Source organism: Giraffa tippelskirchi, chromosome 6 (assembly GCF_054371585.1).
Source record: "Giraffa tippelskirchi isolate mGirTip1 chromosome 6, T2T-mGirTip1v1.2.pri, whole genome shotgun sequence".
Lineage (NCBI taxonomy): Eukaryota > Metazoa > Chordata > Mammalia > Artiodactyla > Giraffidae > Giraffa > Giraffa tippelskirchi.
The window spans coordinates 27,765,497-27,790,736 of record NC_137280.1 but is presented as its reverse complement, the minus strand read 5'-3'; the positions used below and the strand labels follow the sequence as shown (position 1 = coordinate 27,790,736).

Sequence of the window (25,240 nt, the reverse complement as noted above, 5' to 3'; positions counted from 1 at the left end):
CCATCTCACGCCGGTCAGAATGGCTGCTATCCAAAAGTCTATAAACAATAAATGCTGGAGAGGGTGCGGAGAAAAAGGAACCCTCTTACACTGTTGATGGGAATGCAAACTAGTACAGCCTCTATGGAGAACAGTGTGGAGATTCCTTAAAAAACTGGAAACAGAACTGCCATATGACCCAGCAATCCCACTGCTGGGCATACACACCGAGGAAGCCAGAATTGAAAGAGACACATGTACCCCAATGTTCATCGCTGCACTGTTTACAATAGCCAGGACATGGAAGTAACCTAGATGTCCATCGGCAGATGAATGGATAAGAAAGTTGTAGTACATATACACAATAGAATATTACTCAGCTATTAAAAAGAATGCATTTGAATCAGTTCTAATGAGGTGGATGAAACTGGAGCCTATTATACAGAGCGAAATAAGTCAGAAATAAAGAGAGCAATACAGTATCAGTTCAGTTCAGTTCAGTCGCTCAGTCGTGTCTGACTCTTTGCAACCCCATGAATTGCAGCACTCCAGGCCTCTCTGTCCATCACCAACTCCCAGAGTCTACCCAAACCCATGTCCATCAAGTCAGTGATGCCATCCAACCGTCTCATCCTCTGTCGTCCCCTTCTCCTCCTGCCCCCAATCCTACCCAGCATTAGGGTCTTTTCCAATGAGTCAACTCTTCGCATGAGGTGGCCAAAGTATTGGAGTTTCAGCCTCAACATCAGTCCTTCCAATGAACACCCAGGATTGATCTCCTTTAGGATGGATTGATTGGATCTCCTTGCAGTCCAAGGGACTCTCAAGAGTCTTCTCCAACACCACAGCTCAAAAGCATCAATTCTGCGACGCTCAGCTTTCTCCACCCTCCAACTCTCACATCCATACATGACCACTGGAAAAACCATAGCCTTGATTAGATGGACTTTTGTTGGCAAAGTAATGTCTCTGCTTTTAAATATGCTGTCTAGGTTGGCCATAACCTTCCTTCCAAGGAGTAAGTGTCTTTTAATTTCATGGCTGCAATCACCATCAGCAGTGATTTTGGAGCCCCCCAAAATAAAGTCTGACACTGTTTCCACTGTTTCCCAATACAGTATACTAACACATATATATGGAATTTAGGAAGATGGTAATGATAACCCTATATGTGAGACAGCAAAAGAGACACAGATATAAAGAACAGACTATTGGACTCTGTGGGAGAAGGCGAAGGTGGGATGACTTGAGAGAAGAGCATTGAAACGTATATTATCATATGTGAAATAGATTGTCACTTCAGGTTTGATGCATGAGGCAGGGTTCTCAGGGCTGGTGATGACCCTGAGGCTAGGATGGGGAGGGAGGTAGGAGGGAGGGTCAGGATGGGGAACACATGTACACCCATGGCTGATTCATGTGAATGTATGCCAAAAACCACCACAATACAATTTCAGGCAAAATCCAAGTCACAGCATGATCCCACTCAGTATAAACTGTACTTAAGAGTTTGTCCCAACTCAAAACAAGGATCCTGGGCTGTCTTACTTCTACATCCCACAGTTATAGGCTATGAATTAGCTAGGTCCTTCAGGGCTCATGTGGACAAAGCTGTTTTTGTTGCCCAAAGGCATTCTTCAGAAAACTTATAGCTATATGCATTTAAAGGCAAATGAGTAGAGAAAATAGCATACAGATAACGAAAGACAAGAAACATCCAAAGGGATCTGGACAGAGAGCTTAGAGTGTTCACTACAGTTGAGTAAAAGCTAAAGGGAGCAAACCTGAGGCCATAGTTCAGGGATAAATTGAAATCAAAGCCAATCTTACCAAGTCATGAATCAGAAAGAGCCTAAGAGTAAAGCAAAGATCTTAGTATAAACATTAGTATGGCAGTCAAGGAGACACAACTCTAGAAGATACCCCAAGCTAGAATAAATGGCTTGCAATCACCATTTATACGACATCCCATCCTTGAATTTTCTTCCTCTTGACTGAATCATACTTGTACACTTCTTGACTGTTCTCAACCCTTACCAATGGGACCTGACTTCTTATCTAAATGGTTTATTTGAAATATTTTTAAATGAACTACTCTGTGCAAATACAATGAATAGCCATATAAAAATAAACAAATATCAATAAAATCAAAACAAAATATTCCAAAGTGTTAAAAAATATTGTTTCTGGATAGAAGACTGCGGTTATTTTTTCCCCTTTACTTTTATGCTAACAAAAATTCTATGTTAAATTTCAATAATACATGTTATATTTTATAATAAAAACATATCTTAAACAATAATACAGTAGTAAAAGGAAAAAGAAAGACATAGGTACAGAGTGATTGACATTACTGATTACTGCCTACTTCTTAAAACTTTCTCTTTCCCTAGAAACTTTCTCTTTTCCCTAGATTCCCAAATACTCTCTGATTTCCTGAATTTTCTCCTACTTTTGCAGTCTTTTCTGGGTGCTGAATTTCCTCTTCCATCTTCTTAAAATTTAGTGTTCCTCAGTGTTCTGAACATTTTTCATTCCATAGTCTTCGCCTCTCCCTACATACATTTAAATATAGGTTCCAGTGAATTCACTATAGGTAATTAATGAACTTCAAAGTTGCTTAAATCTGTCACCCACATTTTCTTTATTTCTCCTTTGAGTTACCAGCCAGCTTCCCAACTAGTAAATTTTCATTTCGTTTTGCTGCCTATTCTAAGTCTGTTCTCTGGTGGCTCATATGGAAAATAATCTGCCTGCAATGTGGGAGACCTGGGTTCGATCCCTGGGTTGGGAAGATACCCTGGAGGAGGGCATGGCAACCCACTTCAATATTCTTGCCTGGGTAGTCCCCCACAGCACCACAGATGTCAGGGGACTGTAATCTCCTCAGTTCTGTCTCATCACAACAAAAATTTGAAGCGAAGGACATTAAAGCCCTCGGCATGTCACAGCTCTTGGACAGTGTTACAGCTCTGTGTTTACAATTTTATTTAGAAAATAAAGGAAAATGCATCCTCAAGGCGTGAGGGCATGCCGACCCAAAAGACGTGAAGAGAAAAGAGAGTCAGAGACAGAGACAGAGCGAGAGCTCGCCTGCGGGAGAGAGAGAGAAAGAGAGACAAAGAGAAAGGCCCCTGGCCCATTGGCTCTTCTTTTTATATGTTTTTTCCTCCCCCTGGGCCTGCCCTATGTAAATTGGGCTAGCCAGGAGTGCTGTTTGTTCTACCTGAGGTCCTCACTCCAGTCCTCAGACCTTCCTTTGTTCTATTTTCACTGACTTTTCCCTTCCTTGTCTTTTAGCCACCACCATTCTGGACTCTTTTTTCCTATTCTAACTACCTAACAGACAGAAGAGGAATCTGATGGGCTACAGTCCATGGGGTTGCAAAGAGTTGGACACAACTGAGCGACTAAGCACAGCACTCTAAGTCTATTGATAAATTCAGTGTGGCATTTTATTCTAAAACAAAATGATAGCTCCTTTCTTGGTAAGACATTTAAATATATCTATATATCTTCATGGACAAATCCGCTGACATTCTTAATTAACTACCCTTACCTTTCTAGGCCCATGCCCTGACATACTTTTTTATGCCACTGCATTACCAGAGCTGTCTACATGCTGCTCCCTCTTTGAAGAATACATATTCCCACTCTGTTTGCATCTCACTAAATTTTGTGACCCTGTTTTTTCCTGTCCATTCTTTAAGATCCAGTTCATGTTTCAATTTTTCATGAGAGCATTTCCTCTTCTCCTTCCTAGCTTGGCTTAGGATCCTACCCTGCATGCTGCTGCTGCTGCTGCTAAGTCGCTTCAGTCGTGTCCGACTCTGTGCGACCCCATAGACGGCAGCCCACAAGGCTCCTCCGTCCCTGGGATTCTCCAGGCACTATTGATATTGTAATTATCTGTTTACTATCGATATTGCAATTATCTGTTTACTTATACATTTTCTTTAGTTTGGCCCTAAGGGGCAAAAGAAAAGAAAAAAAAAAGTTTGAATCTTTGCATTCTTATCATCTAGTATAGTAGTTTTCATGTGAAAGTTTTCAAGTGAATATTTATTGAAGGAATTGATAAAATGTTCTCAAGTAAAAAATCTCACTGGGTTATTTACATGTATATTAGCTTTTCCTGGGCTTCCCAGGTGGTCCTAGTGGTAAAAAAAATCTGCCTGCCAATGCAGGAGATTTAAGAGACCTGAGTTCTATCCCTGGGTTAGAAAGATCCCCTGGAGGAGGAAAAGGCAACCCACTCCAGGATTCTTGCTTGGAAAATCCCATGGACAGAGGATCCTGGTGGACTACAATCCATGGATAGGAATTTCTCTGATTCTTACCCAAAAAAAGAGACAAAGTATTCAAAATGCAAACTACATTTATTAATATTTAGTTTTTTGTTTATTTTTACTACTTCTCCCACTGCTAACTGTTCAGTGTCCCCTAGCTCCTGAGCCTCATTGTTGTAATTGTTTTTTAAATGATATGCATAATCAGAGTTGTGCTGCATAACAATTACACATAAATATTAAGTGATGTATTAGTATATAAATGATAGCAATTAGTATACTTTATGCACTCAAATAAAGTCTTATGGGGATTGCATAGTAGAGGAAAATGAAACTCTGGACAAAAACTTTTGGTTAGGAGTTCCAGGATACATGTGGCTTCCCCAACGGCTCCGTGGGTTAAGAATTTACCTGCAATGCAAGAGATGCGAGTTCAGTTCCTGATTTGGGAAGATCCTCTGGAGAAGGAAAAAGGCAAACCACCCCAGTATCATTGCCAGAAAAATCCCATGGATAGAGGAGCCCGCAGGCTACATTCCATGGGGTCACAAAAGAGACAGGCGCAACTGAGCACAAAGCACAAATCACCAGGATACATAAAATTACAGGGTAGGATTAGGTTCAGCTGACAGTGAAAGAAGACTCAAAACAAAAGGGACTGAAGCAAGGTAGATATGTGGCCTAAGATATGTAGTTGCTCTGCTAGGAATTTCTCAGGGACATCAGCTAACTCACTATTGTATCATTTCCCAAGGAATGACCCTTGACCCCAAGTTCTAGTATAATGTCTCAGGTTCCAGCATAATGTGTCACATATTCCAGCCTGGGGTTGGGGGGAGGTGATAAAGAAAAAAGAGGGTAAAAGACACATTGTAACATAATATTAATATATATATATATATATAGCGAGAGAGAGAGAGAGAGAGAGAGAGAGAGAGAGAGAGATGGAAAATATAGTCTTTATTTAGAGTAACTTGGTATCAGCTGGAAATTCCACTGTTAGGAAAGAAGTAGTAGTGGGATATTTGAAAAGGTAAGATTTAGTCCAATATTGATGTGTACTTAGTCGCTCAGTTGTTTCTGACTCTTTGCAACCCCATGGACTGCAGCCCGCCAGGCTCTTATGTCCTGGCAGATTCTCCAGGAGTGGGTTGCCATTTCCTTCCCCAGGGGATCTTCCCAATGCAGGGATCAAACCCAGGTCTCCCACATTGCAGCAGATTCTTTACCAACTAAGCCACCAGGGAAGCCCAATATTAATGAGTAAGTAAGAAATGTTCTTGTTTAAGTACTACCTAATAAGAGGACAAATGCTAGGAAACAACAATATCAATGATATTAATACTTTATTATCAAATTTTTGAATACTATTGTAACATTAAAATGAACATGAATTGTGTGCATGTGTCTATTCTAAGTTCTTTTTATGTATATTTTCATTTAATATTTCCTTTAACTCTATGAGGTAGCTGATATATTATTATATACATTTTGCATGTTTGAAAACAACTTTACAGAACTAAAATGAGTTGTCTCTTGTCTAAATTTGAAGGGTAAGTAGCCACACTAAGAATATAAGAGTTATGAGATTGGATAGTACTATGATGGTTATGTTTCTGTTGCTGTTATCACACAGATTAGCATAAATTTTGTGACTTAAACCACACATATGCATTATCTTACAGTTCTGTGGGGCAGAAGTCCAGTATAGGTCTTAAGAAATAAAAATTAAGCCATTAGCAGGCTGCATTCCTTTCTGGAGGCTCTAGGGAAGAATGTTTTTTATTTATTTGTGTTGTTGGAAGAAAACAATTCCTTGTGTTTATAGGATCAGGATCCTCATATTTTTATTGCTGGCTCTCAGTTATGGACTGTTCCCAGTCTCCTTCCTCCATCTTTAAGTCCAGCAAAGACAGGTCTAGGCCTTCTAATGTCACATCTCCCTGGCATACACTTCTGCCTTCCTCTTCTTTTAAGGACTTGTGTGATTAGAATGGGCCCACCTGGGTAATTTAGGATACGTTTTCCACCTCAGAGCCCTTAAGTTTAATCACATCTGCAAGCTCTATTTAATATGTAAGGTAACATATTCACAGGTTCCCTGGATGAAGGCATGGACATCTTGGGATGCCATTATTTTTACTACAGGTGGGAATGAGAAGGGGCAAAGAAATTAAAGAGCAGAGGACTTTTCAAATGATGGTATCTTCATATTTGAAGCTCTGTCCAGCAAAAGAGACAAAGGATTCTAATTAGTATCCAAAATATAGAAAAGTGATAAAGGCTGACTTTGGTATTTTGACTTATGTCCTGTAATATCTCTTTTTCTTCCTAGAGGGATTCATTTATCAGTAGACGGTTTTGGATATCACTTAATTATTCTGTAATTCCATACCACTCCCATTTCACCCCTTTCATTCTCTCTCCCTAACACTGAAAGTGCTACTTTCTACTGAGGAAGATCTGAAAGATTTATGGAAAGCATTCATGCCCAGAGTAGCTCCTCAACATTGCCTACTAACCACTTGAACTGGTCAGCAAATACCTTTCAGTGGTTTAAGCAATGAGATTCTAAGAACAATAAGTATATTTGCATTAATACAAACAAAGGGGATAGAAATATTGACATGCATCTTCATTTGTTAATGTAGAAGAGTGCAGTGAGTATCCTGTTAAAGTGATTTTGACATACAGTAGTTCACTCATACTGTTAATATTACTTGTTTCCTACTTTCTAAACTCCTTATCTAACCTCACTGTGTTTTTAATGGTGAAAAACACAGGCAGAAAGGCAGAGTGGAACAAAATAGAAAATAGGTAAAGAAGAATCTCTTTTTGTAAAAAAAAAAGCAAACTAAACTATGTACTTGTTATATTAATTCAAGGACCAGTCCTGTTAAGCATCATAAATCTCAAGTAAGAGTTATGAAATGAGAGTTCTTCCATAACATGAGAAAGGAAGAGATAGGATGAGTCAGAATATAGAAAAATGTCTGGTGCACAATAAATATTAAACAAATATTTGACATTGAATCATGTTTATAAATATCTATCATATAAGCAAATATTGTATGCCATTTCACATTATAGAAATCACCTAAATAATATATAAATAGGCAATAATAAAATTAATTATAAAAAGTTTGTCTCCTTATTTTAGTGAAACAGTTTTCAAATATTTATAACTTTGTGTAAGACACTCTACTGGCTTTAAATGTACTTAAGCTAAGTTTATTCATGACTTACAAATAATTTTAATAACTTCTTAAATAGCTGATAGTATGTGATTTTTAAGTTTATATCTTTTTAGTTCTATAAGTTTTTTAGCTTTTTAAAATTTGTTTCTCTATGATAATTTTTATAATGTATATTTTTGTAAATGAAGGCTTGAAAAAGTATAAAGAAACAACATAAAATCTCTCTTCTTAGGGTACAATATCTACTTATTGTAGGAAGCATTATATTTCTCTTATTCTTCAAATAAAATTTTAAGAATTTGTCTCTTCATCACATGTATTTGTCATTTACATAATTACATGACCAGTATTCTAGATAGCAATTATACTTAAGTTAGCTGTAGTTTAATTTTAACATCTTGAAAACCAAAACAATGTACAGCTTTTTTAGAACATGAGCATTTAATACTCCCAGTAATAATCATTGACTTTCAGTATTTTACTATTTCTTGAAGATGTGGTATAGCTCTTGCATAATTTAGAATAAAAAGGAAATGTTCTATTTCCTTTTTATATTTTCTATCCTTAATGCTGACATTTCCTCCTATTCTAATATGCAAATATAAAAAGTGCCTATGCAAATAAACATATGGCACAATAGTATAATTAATTACAGATCACCACCAAAAAATTAATTTATCTGGGCTTATGTTTCTTCAACAGTAAAATAAATATAATAATGCCTTTCTCATAAGGCTTTTGGAAGGATTATATAAAGTAAAGCATTCCATATGGTTAGAATATAGTACATGCTCACGTTAATAATAATGGCATTACCACTGCTGCAATTAGTACTACCGCCATCATGACCACCACCACCACATACCCAGAGTGTGCTGAGACATACTGCTTCTATCACTCTTTGATCTGAGCTTCCTACTGTGCAGATAATACATGTTCTCACAAATTTCAGAATTTGGAATATCCCTGTGGAGATTCCCTGCTGATATTAGTTGTCAGAAGCCATCAACAGATATTTCTAAGAAGTCAGAATAGGCTTCTGCCAAGAGAGATTGAAAAAGGAACTGAGAGAGCTCTGAGCTTTTGCCTCATGACCCTGAGCTATTTTACTGCAAAGTAGAAGGTTATCTAATGAAAGTCTTGGAGTTAGTAAAAGTCACTATCATCTTTCTGGAGATTTTTTTTTTTTTTCTTTCAGCTTCTCAGTCCCTCAGCAACAGCTGCTGCTAGGTAGTGAAGAGAGAGGAGGAATACAATATTGTATTTGCCATTCTTAGTATTAAAGATCTTTGAACTTCTGAAATCTCTAACCAGTGTGGAGGAAAGTCACTTGGATGATTTGATTATTCTCATATAACCAGTCACATAGGATGCATATTGTCAAAGTATACACTTCTGTTTAATCCTTTTGTTGAGCATTGAATATCCTGCTTAAATTTCAGCCCCCCCCACCTAACAGTATAACCACTCACATAATACCAGAAAAAAAAAAAAAAAAGATAGAAGGGAGGAGCATCCTAAATCTGAAAATATAGGATGTGGTAGCTATGCCTTTCTTTTGTGATGATCTCTAGCATCTGAAAGCAATCATGTAAAACTTCATATATATTAGGAGTGGCCAGATGAAAATCAGTGTTATAAATCCCAAACTTTTCCTGGGAAATTCTGCAGTTTCATTGACTAGAAATCTGGGCCTACAATAGATTTTAAAAATTAAAACAACAAATTATTTGCCCTTAGGAAGTTTCCAGCTAGTGATTTAAATTGAAAATAAAAGAATTAATGCAGAAATTAGCAGTCCCAACTTGAAGGAAACACTCTGGGTGAAATAAAAGGGAGGCTGCTTAGAACTGTCAGTGAGTATCTTTCTAAGCAAATGAGATTTAATCCAATAGTGAAGGATGGCAAGGGACTAGTGATGCAAAAGACAAAGGTAGAAGAAGTGTTTATAAAGGCTTGTGGAGATATCAGTCTTCTGGAAACTAAAATGATGACAGAGGTCCTGTGGCATACAGGTAAGGAGTAGAATGTAAGAAATTGAGCCTCTGTGTGTGTGTGTGTGTGTGTGTGCGTGCATGCGTGTGTGTGTGTGTGTGTGTGTGTGTGTGTGTATGGGTCACTCAGTTGTGTCTGACTCTTTGTGACCCTATGGACTGTTGCCCGCCAGGCTCCTCTGTCCATGGAATTCTCCAGTCAAGAATACTGAAATGGGTTGCCATTTCCTTAGAGCTGAATAAAGCCCAGATCATACAGTGCCCTCTGAGATCCATCCAAAAATGTAATGAGAAGCATGATGCCTAAATAGCAAAATAACACTTCTTACCAAATTTACTTTGATGAGCCATACTCATATTTAATTTTTTTTGATGTGTACCATCTAACATATACAAATTTATAATGAATATCCTCCTAAAACCAATAACAGTTTCTGCCAGTACTTTCTTCAAAATTTGTAACTTCAAGTTGATCATTTATATGTATTATGAAATTTAAATTATATCCTCCAGTAGCTAAGCATGAATAAATAATAGAAAAGAACCAATGGTTTTGTACTGTTGTGTTATATATTTAATATTTGATACATTTTTCACTTTATGTAGTTTCTTCCCTTCAGTGAAACATTTGTAGTGCCATATTTAACCTGTCATTGTTACATACCAGCAGTACCCTAAAGAAGAAAGCCAGTGCACAGATGCAAAAGGCATAGAAAAATACAACAAAGCTGAAAGCTTTTCATCAACTCATCAATATCTTACTGTGTATCCAAACTCTCTTCTTCCCTTATCTCTAAAATATGAGCCTTTTTAAGAATTGAAACTATTAACCTAATGCTGGCAACAAAGTGGATGAATCCAGAGAATTCCCTAGGATGGCACTTCTCATTTTTGAAAAGTCTAGTCCAGAATCTTGAAATATATCTTCTGTATTAAGATAAGATATATAATATTATAATGTATAATCCTTCTAGAATATGAGAGATTAATTTTTTCCTCTAAAATAAGATTAGTTTCAAATAAATGCTGGATTAAATGTGTCATATTTAAACCTTCTGTGTTAGTCTCTCAGTCGTGTCTGATTCTTTGTGACCCTGTGGACTGTAACCTGCCAGGCTCCTCCATCCATGGGATTTTACAGGCAAGAATACTGGAGTGGGTTCTATTTCCTTCTCCAGGGGATCTTCCTGACCCAGGGATCGAACCTGGGTCTCCTGCATTGCAGGCAGACTCCTTACCATCTGAGCTACCAGGGAAGCTCTTTATCTTACAATATTTACTTGTTTCACGAATTTCATTTAAATTTACCTTTGTCTATTTCCTTTTTTACAAAAATTACAGTGGTTACTAATTATACAGTTACTGAACACTGATTTTACATGTACACATGTGATACATATTATATACAATACATATCACAAAACAGTCAAATCTGAGAATTATTCTGAAGTACATGATTTTTTTTTAAAGATTTGTCTACAGTATACTGGTATTTATATGTTTTATTTTATTTTTTTTACAATTACATCTTGGCTCACAGGCTTAGTTGCCCCATGACATGTGGAATCTTTCCAAACCAGGGATTGAACCCATGTCCCATGCATCGGCATGTGGATTCTTAACCAATGGACCAGCAGGCAAATCCTGAAATACATGATTTTTTAATAAATGTGTCACATATTTTGCTTCATCTGAATTAGACAATGCCCTATAAAATTGGATAAAATAATCCTGTGAAGCATAGATTTTTTAGTGAGCTTTTGATAAGTGCTATATTTGTGAAAAGAAAAGGGGAAAATGACTTCAATCATTTTTATTTGGGGTAAAAAATGTAGATTGACTCCACTCTTCACCCCTATTTTTACAGCTCAAGTGTATACCCTCAGTTTCTCTAACTCGGCCCTGTGCTGTTCAGTGTTCAGTCATTCAGTTGTGTCCAACTCTTCGCGACCCCATGAACTGTAGCCTGCCAGGCTCCTCTGTTCATAGGGATTCTTCAGGCAAGAATACTGGAGTGGGTTGCCAGCCCAACTCCACTCAAATCCAAATTGTTCCCACTGCCAAAGTGAACATATGAACAGCAAATAAAACCCTGTCAACACTCTGCTCAAACACGTTATTTGCTGCTCCTCATTTATAAGATAAACTTTGAGGTCCTTAACATGATATAGTTCCTACCTCCATTTTTAGCCTTGTTTTTCATCACTTTGTGTTTCACAGTTTGTATTATAGAAGCAAAAGGAATATTTCTTTCTATTGTGACATTTTTCTTGCTATCTTCTACAACATTCTTCTCCACTTCTCATCTTTACCTTCCTTTGCACTACCTCAGGGTTCTGTCCTGGAGGAAATCTTTCCACTGTATTCTTTAAACAGATTGGGTGGCTCTCATCTCTGCTCCATGTAACTCTGTGTGTCCATATCCCAAAGCACTTAGCATAGCATATTGCATTTATCTTATTTTTGTCTTGTCTCCAAATTGGACTGTGATTACCAAGGTCTGAAACATTTATGAAAAAGGAAGTGCTTTTAATTAGATGTCAAATTGATTATGTGATATGGCATTGCATACCTTAAGCTTTAAAATCATAGTTTACACATTGTATATTTTATATTTATGCATATGTTGTGCATTCCGGATTTCCTCACCTGGTAGGAAATATACTTGCCGATAATAGAATGAATTATAGTCATTCTGAAATGAACATAATAGAGAAAAGCTGCTTCTAGAAAAGATAAATTTCTAGCAGTGTGGATCTGGGGGAAAAACTCTACTCTATGAATCATAGTAAGGTTACCAAAAATAGAACTTCATTCTCAAGATCCATTTTGAACAGATGTGAACATTTATTTTATGATTAGCTAATAATAACTGCCATTTATTAAAGACATACTGTATATGAACCATAGTATGTTCTATTTTCAAAACTTGTTTAATGTAATACCTACTTCAACCTTAGAAATTATGAGTTATAGATTCTCTTTTAGAGTTATGAGACTTCCCTCAAACCATATAACATTCCGTGACAGAGAGAAACTTAATCCACAGCTTTGCCTGTGCCCTTAACTATGTTATGTTGTCTTATTAATATGACTAACTTGGTGTTAATATTAAAGCATCATTAATTTCTTTTGGTAAATATCATCAAAGGTTAATTTGATTGTGGTACTAACCATATTGGTACAAATTAGCCAATGCAGGGGCTGATGACTAGAGAAATATTGAGAAATTTCAACAGCTTCCAGATTTATTTTTATGCCTAAAAAATACAGGCTTTATAATGGAAGATAAAATAACTTATACTAATCCATGCTGTCTATATTTTCCCCCAAGGAATTAATATACTATTTGTTACTTGTCAGATTTCAGACATCATCTTTCCTTGCCATCACTATTTAAGACATGAGGCATATGTGCAACATCAAAGAACTTACTTAGAGGTTATGTTATTATATATCAGATATTTGGCTGACAGAAAGTATTTCTTAAGTTACAGACCTTTATTATGCAAATGTGGAATAGTGTGAAGTTTGAGCACTTGAATTGTGACATCAGGCAAGTCTGAGATTGAATTTTGTCCTATCACTGTTGGCCAAATAAACACAGACAAGTTATTGGGCAAGGCATTTTTTAAAACTTAGAAGTGAATATTCCAGTGTATCCACTAGAATGTTTTAAGTATGGGGAAGCTATGGTTTAAATAGTAAAGAAATGCATTATTTAGCACAACATTCTGTCTAGATGTATGCAAACCTCAGGCATACAGTAATAACATCCATCTCCTGGCTTTGGGTATCTCCCTGTGTTAGCTTTGTCCTCAAACTATGCATTTCAAGATGGCTGCAGTAGCTCTAGTGAATATATCCAAATCCAATCACCTCCAAAGCAGACTGATTCTTTGTATTTCATTTGATCTCCTAGAAATATTTTCCCCACCCCCCACCTCCACCCCCGACAACATTCCGAGAAGATTTCTTCTCACCTTCCACCTACCAGAATTAGGTCACTTAGTAATATCTAATCTTACCCCTGACAGATGAAATGGAACTGCTAAGATTGGCATAGACTCCATTCTATGGAACTTAATATGTGGTCAGAAGTCACTAAAGCATGAGGATATAAATAGGAAGATATCTAGCTGAACAAAATCAATGTCCTGTTTGGAAGAGAAAGGTCTGGAATGAACAAGTAAGATGGCTGTTGAATAAGCAATCAATAGTTTCTGCCACAATCCACCCATTTTGTTATCAAGTATTCATCCCTATCTGTACTTCTTTCTTTACATTCACTTTGAAAAACTTTTTTACGTGAAAAAATGCTGCCTTCATTAATAGGAAAAAACAAAAATGTTAGTCAGTTACATATAAGTCTAGTATTTCCAAGTATTGTGCTCGCTTTTCCATTATATCCAGTTATAGTTCCTCATTATCTGGAGACCAAAAGCCAAAAGAGAGTTATCATGAAATCCCCAACAAATTTGATATCCATGATAGTTTTAGCTTCAGAGGTCATTGGCTCATAGAACAATATAATATCCTGCTGGTTAAGGAGGTTGGTGAAGACTATCTTCTATGGAAGGGGGATGAGCTCCTTGATCAACCTGGAGTGTAGCAGTACTCATTTTACCTCACTAGCACTATGTCATAGTCTGATATGGCTTCTGGTTCTGGTTTGTGGAAATATTTTTTTTTTTCCCTCTTGTATAATGCTGCCCTAGGACATCAGTGCCATGACTTACTACAACTACCATTGCTTTTAAAACTGGATGTTTGCTGCTTTTGCCATCCTCTGCCAGAATCCATGGTTTGGGGAGCTGAGGTCTCATGCCTACACTCTGAATGCAGTCAATGAAGGGAAATATAACATCTGACCATATTGGGAGTATACTGTGCTTCCTACCAAGTCTCCTAAGTCTACAAATGATAGGAGGTTCAGGTTCTGAGTGGCCAAACTAATATATAAATGAACATTACATATAGTTTTAGGTTTAAAATAAAGCAATGCATGTGTGGTGCTGAGCCCAGGACTCACAGTATTAAATGATATAAAGAATATAACTAAGTAGAATTTCCACGTGACTTTATAAAACATAATGATGGAGAAATCATGGTTTTAAACCCTCTGTAAATGATGGAGAGAGTGACAGTTATGAAAAATAGATTCTATACCAGTTCTACCAAAATATCTTGTGAAAATCCATATCTTAAGCACTATGGGAAATGAATGTACTAAGCATTTAATACTTAATATTATTTACATATTTCTTACTTCTGGAAAGTCAGTGTTAAAAACGTGTGAGATTATTGTTGACTCTACTAGTATTTTAAATATCTTAACATAACCCTCAATTAGCATCTTAAAACCATTTGGAGTTGGCACTCCACAAATGGAAGCCAAGACTGTGGCTTACTTGGTTAAAAAAAAAAATCAAGACAGTTATAAATTATCTTATATGTAGGGGCATATTTAGCTTTTTATCCAACAGTCCTGTGACCCAAATGCAGTTTTAATTTTTTCCCACTCACAAATGATTAGGAACAAATAAGAGAGGCAAAATGTATGACGTTTCTTTCTCTACTAATATGCATTATATTCTTCCCATATTTCCTACTAAATATTTCACCCCTACTACCAGCTATATATGTAGAGAAAGTATTTATATTACACTGACAAATACTGGTTTTCATTTGCTTTTCATTTCATTTTCATATTATACCATGGATAAATCATATTATACAAAGATAAAAGGATGAAAAATTGCTATTACAGGAAAATACAGAAAATGAAAATTTCACATCAAACTCTCTATGCTACTTATTACATTTTTGTATAAACAAAAATGGTTTGTTGCTTTGCATTTGTTTTTACAAGTTACTTTTATATGTTTTACTGTTTTTTCCCCTTTTAGGAAATATCTCAGTGTGTCATCCTTGAGTTTTACTATAATGCTTTATTTATATTAATGTCTCCAATTGAGGCCAGTGTAGTTCTTATTCTTTTATGCATAGATTTTACTTCTAAATAACCAGTCCAATAATGATGTTTAAACTAAGCTTACAAGAATCAAACTAAAATCAAAGTATTCTACAAATTCAGTCAGAATTTTAGCTTCTCAGTGATTCACTGTCATTGAAACAGTTCAAGAATTATAACTGTCTAAAATTTCAGTGACAGCTCAGTGGTTAAGTGCTTATCTGAAAGTATATGGATGTTGGTAATTAATTCATCACTTAATTTAAAATGAAGCAGAGTTCTCATTGTTACATATATACATGCATGAATCTCAGTTAAAATTCAGGGAAAAAAAAATCTACCATTAAATGGGTGTCCAAAATTTGTAGGACATGATTAAACGATAATGACTATCAAGAGTTTGACATAGAAATAGCAATCAACCAATCAGTCACTTATTAAATTCCTAATTTGTATCTGTTAGCCTATTAGACTTTTAAAATCATATAATACTAGACATTCCCTGATTTTAAATACAGTGCACTCATGGCTCTATTGTGAAATGACTTGACATAAAGTGGATCATATGATTTCTCTTTTGAAAGGATGACAGATGAGGTACTCTGAAAGGCCCTCCCACTGAAATACAAGAAAAACATTTTTCAATATACTGGGGTTCACAATAAAGGAAATCTATAAGACTATCCTGGATACCATATAAACACAAGTACAATCATGCATATATGATTAAAAAAAAATAGCAGTGAACTGAAATGAAAGTAGGAGATGAAATGGAAAGAAAGCTTGGAGATGGAAAGAAACTTGGTTTTCCTTGTGGCAAATGGCAATAAATCTCTGGAATTAGGATACTAAGACTGGGGCCCAGTCTCTTTGGATCAAGAAGCTGAACTTGAAACCTCAGCATTTAGTTAAAAACTTCAAAGGATGTTAAACTGATATCAGTTTAATAGTGATCCTTGTATCCAGTTAGCAGAAACTGAATGAAATTATACCCAATTTAAGACCTTCAGGATTCTCACAGCTTAAGCCCTAGTAAAAATCGGTTTACTGCTGAGTATAACTAAACACATAGTGAAGCAAGCCACCCTGAGTGCGTTACTAGAAATAACAAACAGAGTTTCTTTGGGAACTCTGGACATTCAAAGGCCCTCCAATATATGATAGAATTTAGATAGTAACATGCATGCCCACTATAAGACACATGCTCAGAAAGACCTGAGAAGAGCCTAAGCTTTCACCACTAGTTGATATATTTGCTTAATGTCAGCTGCAGCTGAAGGCCAAGACAGAATTGTAAATGATCTGGCTAGGTGTTAGCAGAGTATCCCAGTACTGAGCCAATTTTCAAAGACTAAGAGAGTTCTTGCTATGATCGGAATGCTTCTGTCCCTTCAAAGTGATGGTATTAGAAGGTGGGCCCTTTGGGAGGTCCTTAGGGTGGAGCCCTCATGAGTAGGATTAGTAGAGACCCCAAAAGGCTCCCTAGACCAGGGTGCCCAACCACCACGCCGCAGTAGAGGTCTGAGGCCTGTTAGGAACAGGGCCACACAGCAGTAGGTGAGTGAAGGGCAAGTGAGTGAAGCTTTCTCTTTTGCTCCTCACTGAACCATCACTTGCATACCACCTGAACCATTCCCCCTTGCTCCCCCTTCCCAATCCATTGAAACATTATCTTCCATGAACCTAGTCCCTGCTTCCAAAAATGTTGAGGACCACTGTATGGTCCCTTCTGCCAGGTTCAGTTCAGTTCAGTTGCTCAGTCGTGTCTGACTCTTTGCAACCCCATGAATCGCAGCATGCCAGGCCTCCCTGTCCATCACCAACTCCTGGAGTTTACCCAAACCCATGTCCATCGAGTCAGTGATGCCATCCAACCATCTCATCCTCTGTCGTCCCCTCCTCCTCTGGCCCCTGATCCTTCCCAGCATTAGGGTCTTTTCCAATGAGTCAACTCTTCGCATGAGGTGGCCAAAGTATTGGAGTTTCAGCTTCAACATCAGTCCTACCAATGAACACCCAGGACTGATCTCCTTTAGGATGAACTGGTTGGATCTTCTTGCAGTCCAAGGGACTCTCAAGAGTCTTTTCCAACACCACAGTTCAAAAGCATCAATTCTTCGGCGCTCAGCTTTCTTCAACATCCAACTCTCACATCCATACATGACCACTGGAAAAACCATAGACTTGACTAGACAGACTTTTGTTGGCAAAGTAATGTCTCTGCTTTTCAATATGCTATCTAGGTTGGTCATAACCTTCCTTCCAAGGAGTAAGCGTCTTTTAATTCCATGGCTGCAATCACCATCAGCAGTGATTTTAGGGCCCAAAAAAATAAAGTCTGACACTGTTTCCACTGTTTCCCCATCTATTTCCCATGAAGTGATGGGACCAGATGCCATGATCTTAGTTTTCTGAATGTTGAGCTTTAAGCCAACTTTTTCACTCTCCTCTTTCTGCCATGTTAGGTAACAGCAAAAAAGATGGTCTTCTGTGAACCAGGAAACTTGCTCTCACCATACACTAAAACAAAGTGCCTTGATCTTGAACTTCCCAGCATTGAGAACTGTGATAAATAAATTTGAGTATTTTTTTTAGCTCCTTGAATTTAAAGAAATTCCAGTTAAAATGCTGAATGGAAATGAATCTCCAAAAATCAATACTAGCAAACTCTGGGGAAGAGAGAGACTCTGATTTCCAGAATTACCACAGTATGATATTCAAGTAGCTAGTTTTCAGCCACAACAAAGAAAATCACAATGTATGCAAAGAAACAAGAGAATATGGTCGTTCAAAGGAACAAAATAAACTGACAGAAAATATCCCTGAAGACATTCAGTCATTGAAATTATTATACAAACATTTAAAACAATTGCATGAATTATGCTCAAAAAGCATGATTTTTGATATATGAATAAAATGATATATGAATAAATTAGATTATCAATAAAATATTAATTATAAAAATGAAACCAAGTAGAAATTCTAGAGCTTTAAACTATCATACCTGAAATTTAAAAAAGAAAAAACTAGAGGGTTTTGATAATTGGTGTGATCGGCAGAAGAAAGAATTAGTAAGCTAAGAGAGAATAGTTGAAATTATTAAGTCTGAAGAACAGAAAGTAAAATAATAAGTGAAAGGAGCCAAAGGGACTGTGGAATATGAGCAAATGGAACAACAAATGCGTTATAGGACTCTCAGGCGAGGAAGATAGAAATAATGATATAGAAAGAAATTTGAAGGAAATAATGACCAAAAAGTTCACAAATTCGAGAGAAATGTGAATCTATCCATCCATAAAGCTCAGCAAACTCTGTGTAGGATAAGCTTAAAGTGATCCATACCTAAACATATTATAGTCCTATTGTTGAAGGGTAAAAACAAAGAGAATCTTGAAAGCAGTGGGGGAAAAGTGACTCTTTAAGAAATCCTAAAAATATTAACAGTTGATTTCTAAAAGAAGAAGAAGATGCTGAAACACAAGGAAAACAAAATCTTTAAACAATGAAAGCAAAATTGTCGACCAAGAATCCTGTATCTGCTTGTCAAAACTCACCTTGAAGGATGAAGGAGAAATCAAGGTATTCTCAGATAAACAAAGCTAAGAGAGCACAGAACTAAACCCTCCCATCCATGATCAGTTAATTTTTGACAGAGTTGCCAAAACCATTCAATGGGGAGAGAATTCAGGGATACCTTGGAGATAATGTGTGTTCAGCTTTAATGAAATAAAATAAATATCATAGTAAATTGAGTCCCACAACTTTTTGTTTTGTTTTTCAGTGTATATAATAGTTATGTTTTACAGTATACTGTAGTCTTTAAATGTACAATAACATTATGCCTAAAAAATCAGTAATATTTAATTATAAAATACTTTATGGGTGTAGGAGAGGTAAGAATTGGCAGTCTGAGTTTAGCAGATGCAAAATAGTATATATAGGATGGATAAATAAACTTCTACTGTACAGCACAGGGAACTACATTCAATATCCTGTGATAAACCATAATAGAACAGAATAAGAAAAATAATATGTATAGCTGAGTCACTTTTGTGCTACAACAGAAATTAACACAACATTATAAATCAACTGTACCTCAAAGAAATTTTAAAAAATAAATAAAATATTTAGGAATAAATTTAACCAAGTGAGAGATCTGTACACTAAAAAACATTTTAAAGATAATTTATTCGTAAAAAATGCTAACCATCATCTGTGCCTTCAGTGAATCATAATCGTTTAGCTGCTGGATAATCTTGCCTTGATTTGATGGCTGCAGCAATTTCTTAAAATACAACACTATTGAAGTTTGCCACATTGATTGACTCTTCCTTTCACCGGTGCTTTCTCTGTAGCAGGCAATGTATTTGATAGCATTTAATCCACAGTACATTTCAAAATTGACTTAATTCTCTCAAATACTACTACTGGTTTATCAAATAAGTTTTTATACTCTAAATTCTTTGTTTTCATTTCAAAAATTTTCACAGAATCTTCACCAAGAGGGGATTCCATCATGTTCTTTGCTCATCCGTAAGAAGCGACTCCTCATCATAAAGTTTTACCATGAAATTGTAGCATTTCAGTTCCATCTTCAGGTTCAATTTCTAGTTACAGTTCTCCTGGTGTTTTCATTGCATCCGCAGGGACTTCTTCCACGGAAGTTTTGAACCCTTCACAGTCCTCCATGAGGGTTGGAATCAACTTCTTCCAAACTCCTATTAATGTTGATATTTTGCTCTTCCCATGAATCACAAATGTTCTTAATGACATCTAGAATGGTGAATCCTTTACAGAAAGGTTTTAATTTACTTTACCCAGATCTATCAGAGGATTTACTTTACCCAGATCTATTCAAAGGAATCACCATCTATGGCAGATATAGCCTTATAAAATGTTTTTCTTAAATAATAAGACTTGAAAATCAAAATTACTCCTTGATACATGGACTGCAGAATGGCTGTTGTTTTAGCAGACGTGACAACATTAATCTTGCTTTACAGTTTCATCAGATCTCTTGAGTGACCAGCTGCATCGTCAATAAACAATAGTATTTTAAAATATATCTTTTTTCTTTCCTGAGCAGTAAGTCTTAACAGTGGACTGACAATATTCAGTAAACTGTATTGTAAATGGGTGTGCTATTTCTAGGCTTTACTGTTCCATTTATAGAGCACAGATAAAGTAGGTTTAGCTTAATTCTTAAGAATTCTGGGATTTTCAGAACAGTAAATCAGTATTGGCTTCAAATCAGCTACCTATATCCTTAACATCAAGAAGGAAATGGAAGTCCACTCCAGTATTCTAGCCTGGAGAATCCTCTGGACAGAGGAGCTGGGCAGGCTATAGTCCACGGGGTCACAAAGAGTTGGACATGACTGAGAAACTAAACAGAGTACCCTTAACAAGTGAGTCAGTTTGTACTTTGAAGCCAGGCATTAACTTCTCCTCTCTAGCTATGAAAATCCTAGATAGTGTCTTCTTCCAACACAGGCTTCCCTTGTGGCTCAGCTGGTAAAGAATCCACCTGCAATGCCAGAGACCTGGGTTCAATCCCTGGGTTGAGAAGATCCTGTAGAGAATGGAAAGGCTACCCACTCCAGTATTCTGACCTGGAGAATTCCACAGACTGTATACAATCCATGGGGTCACAAAGAGTGAGACACGCCTGAGCAACTTTCACTTTACTCCTCTTCCAACACAGACAACTGTTTTGTCTACACTGAAATCTATTGTTTACTGTAGCCACCTTCATGAATTGTCTTAGCAAGATCTTCTAGATAACTTGCTGCGGCTTCTGCTGTTTACCTTGTACTTTTATGTTATGGAGATGGCTCTTTTTCCTTAAACTTTATGAACCAACCTCTGCTAGCTTCAAACTTTTCTTTGCAGCTTATTCACTTCTCTGAACCTTCATGAAACTTGATGAAAGTTTAGGGCCTTATTCTGAATTAGACTTTGGTTTTGAGAATGTTGTGACCGGTTTGAACTTCTATTCAGGCCACTAAAAGTTGTTCCATATCACTAGTAAGGCTGTTTGACTTTCTTATCATTCATGTGTACATTAGAGTAGCATTTTTAATTTTCCTTCAAGAACAGCTTCTTTACATTTACAACTTGAAACTGATGCAAGAGGCCTAACTTTCAGCCTGTATTGACTCTAGACATTAATTTCTCAATGAGCTCAATCATTTCTAGTTTTTGATTTAAAGTGAGGTAGGTGGGACTCCTTTTTATACTTGAACACTTATAAGCCATTGTAGTTGGCCTAATTTCAATGTTATTGTCTCTCAGGGAATAGGGAGGCTCAGGGACAAACACAAAGATGGGGGAAAGCCTATCAGAGGAGCAATCAGAATGCATTTGAAGTTTATCATTTAAGTTTACAGTTTTAAGTGGGTATGGTTTGTAGCTACTCAAAACCATTACAAAGTAACATCAAAAGTCACTGATCACAGATAACCATAACAAATGTAATGGTAATAAAAATATTTGAAATATTGTGATAAATATCAAAACATGACACAAAGACATAAAGTATACAAATGCTGTTTTAAAGGAAATGGTAATGATAAGCTTGCTTAACACAGTTTTGCCACAGAACTTCAATTGGTAAAAAATACAATATCTACCAATCACAATAAAGCAAAGTGCAATAAGGCAAGATTTTCTTGTAGTTGGGTTTCCCTGGTGGCTCAGATGGTAAAGAATCCACGGGCAATGCAGGAGATTCAATAAATGGTGCTTGTAAAGTTGGATAGCCACATATAGAAAGAATGAAATTTGATTCTTACTTGTACTGTATAGAACAGTTAATTCAGAATGGATCAAAAACCAAAATTTAAGTGCTTAAAGTATAAAATTCATAGAAGAAAAAAGAAAAAAAAACATGATATGGGGTTTTGCAATGGCTTCTTAAATATGACACAAAAACACAAGCAACAGCAACAAAAATAGATAAAGTAGACTTCATTCCAGTACTCTTGCCTAGAAAATCCCGTGGATGGAGGAGCCTGGTAGGCTACAGTCCATGGGGTCGCTACGAGTCGGACACAACTGAGCAACTTCATTTTCACTTTTCCCTTTCATGCACTGGAGAAGGAAATGGCAACCCACTCCAGTATTCTTGCCTGGAGAATCCTAGGGATGGCGGAGCCTGGTGAGCTGCCGTCCATGGGGTCGCACAGAGTCGGACACGACTGAAGCAACTTAGCAGCAGCAGCAGCAGCAGCAGCAGCAGACTTCATTACATTAAAATTTTTGAGGCATTAAAGAACACTATCATAAGAGTGGAAAGATAATTCACACAATGGGAGAAAATACTTGCAAACAATATAGCTGATAGGCTATTAATATCTAGAATATATAAAGAGGTCTTACAATTCAGCAACAGTATAACAAATGACTTAATTGTAAAAGAGGTAAAAGAGAAAAAATAACTTAAAAAGGATAAATGGCTTGAATAGACAGTTACCAAAAACATATACAAATGGCTAATAAGTACATGAAAAGGTGTTCAACATCATTAATTAGAGAGATGCAATTAAATCCACAGTAAGCTACCACTTTATACCTACTAGAATGGATATAATAAAAACAAGACAAAAAAAAATAGCAGGGAGGTATATAGAGAAGTTGGAACCCTCGTGAATTCCTGGTAGAAATTTTGAATGTTCAGAAGTTCTGGAAAGCAGCTTGGTAATTCTTCAAAATGTTAAATTCATGGCCCAGTAATTTCACCCCTAGGCATATATACAATAATTGAAAACAGAGATTCAAATAGGTACTTTTACACCAATCTACATAATAACAATACTCATCATGGGTTAAAGATGGAAGCATGCCAATCGTCCATCAATTGAATAATGGTTAAACGAAATTAGGTATAAATGTACAATGGGCTTTATTTCCTGTGACCGACAGACTTTATATTCTTGGGTTTCAAAATCATTGCTGATGGTGACTGCAGCCATGAAATTAAAAGACGCTTCCCCTTGGAAGAAAAGTTATGACAAACCTAGACAGCGTATTGAAAAGAAGAGATGTTACTTTGCTGGCAAAGGTCTGTATAGTCAAAGCAATGGTTTTTCCAGTAGTCACGTATAGATGTAAGAATTGGACCATAAAGAAGGTTGAGCACTGAAGAACTGATGCTTTCAAACTGTAGTATTGGGCTTCCCTTGTGGCTCAGCTGGTAAAGAATCTGCCTGCAATGTGGGAGACCTGAGTTCAATCCCTGGGTTGGGAAGATCCCCTGGAGAAGGGAAAGGCTACCCACTCCAGTTTTCTGGCCTAGAGAATTCCAGGACTGTATAGTCCATGGGGTTGCAAAGAGTTGGACACAGCTGAGCAACTTTCACTTTCACATGTGAGTCCCTTGGACTGCAGGGAGTATGAACCAGTCAATCCTAAAGGAAATCAATCTGAAATATTAATTGGAAGGACTGATGTTGAAGCTGAAGCTTCACCTGATGGCCACCTGATGTGAAGATCTGACTCATTACAAAAGACCCTGATGCTGGGAAAGATTGAAGGCAGGGGGAGAAGGGGATGACAGGGACAAGATGGTTGGATGGCGTCACTGACTCAATGGACATGAGTTTGAGCAAGTTTCAGGAGATGGTGAAAGACAGGGAAGCCTGGCATGCTTCAGTACATGTGGTCACAAAGAGTCAGACACAACTGAATGACTGAACAACAAACAAATGGACTGTTATTCAACCATAGAAGGAATGAAATTCTGATGTACACTACAATGCAGATGAACCTTGAAGACTTTGGTTAGTGAAGTAAATCAGACACAAAAGGCTAAATATTGTGTTATTCCACTTACATAAAATATTTGGAATATGATAATTTGTAGGGTTAGAAAGCATATTGGAAATAACCAGGATATGGGGGAAAAGGGAAAATGAGGAATTATTGCTTAATGGTAACAGGTTTTGGTTTTGTTTGATGTAAAACTTTTGGAAAAAGACAGTACTGATGGTTCAGAAAACCTGAAAAGGAACATAAATGGCAAACATAAAAAGATAATTTGATTACTAATGAAGAAAATGCAGAAAAACCCTCACATTTTATACCCTCTAGATTTGTAGAACTAGTGAAATATAGTGTACACAAGTTGTGGACATTTAAATTGATAAGATAGTTTTCAAACCATATGGCACGATATTTTGAAATTTAATTTTGACTGTTATTACTCAGAAATTAATGTAGAGATACACTTGTACATTTGAGCCAGAAAATAACCATGTTGCATATTATAGCAAAAGCAATGGGAACAACTTAATCTCTATTAATAGGAAATTATTAATTGAGAGAACTTATATTTAACTCAATGTAGAATAGGCAAACATTTTCTTTTAAATCATAGCCATTTAAAATTGTGTTTTTGTATATTCTGTATTTAAACCTGACCAAAACAAATGCTTTAATCAATGCTAATAAAAATAATTTTTAAAAAATCAAGAAATAGACATAATAAAAAAATTGGGTTTTTGTTAAAAAGGTAAAAATAGGATATGAAATCTCTCATATTTTAAATAATTTTTAAAAAATTAAGGCCTTTTTCATTTTTCTCTAGTACTATTGGTAGCCAGCTCTTCTGAAACTTTATTATAAATTACTTTTTGCTGTAAGTGTAGTTATTTATAGGACGATATTTATGTAATTTTTTCTGTACAGATTCTTCATTAAATTATTCTCTAAAATGTTATATTGGGTTCTGAATTGCAATTTAATTAAATATGAACTTTTACATAAATATATAAACAATAAACAAGTACATGATTATATTTTGATAAG

At 36.3% G+C, this 25,240-nt stretch overlaps 1 protein-coding gene across 4 annotated transcripts in view; it reads left to right on the top strand.

The window, feature by feature from the left end:
* The window catches only part of CSMD3 (CUB and Sushi multiple domains 3), a 1,311,921-nt gene that overhangs the window by 652,162 nt on the left and 634,519 nt on the right, over positions 1-25,240 (top strand). The window lies entirely within an intron of this gene.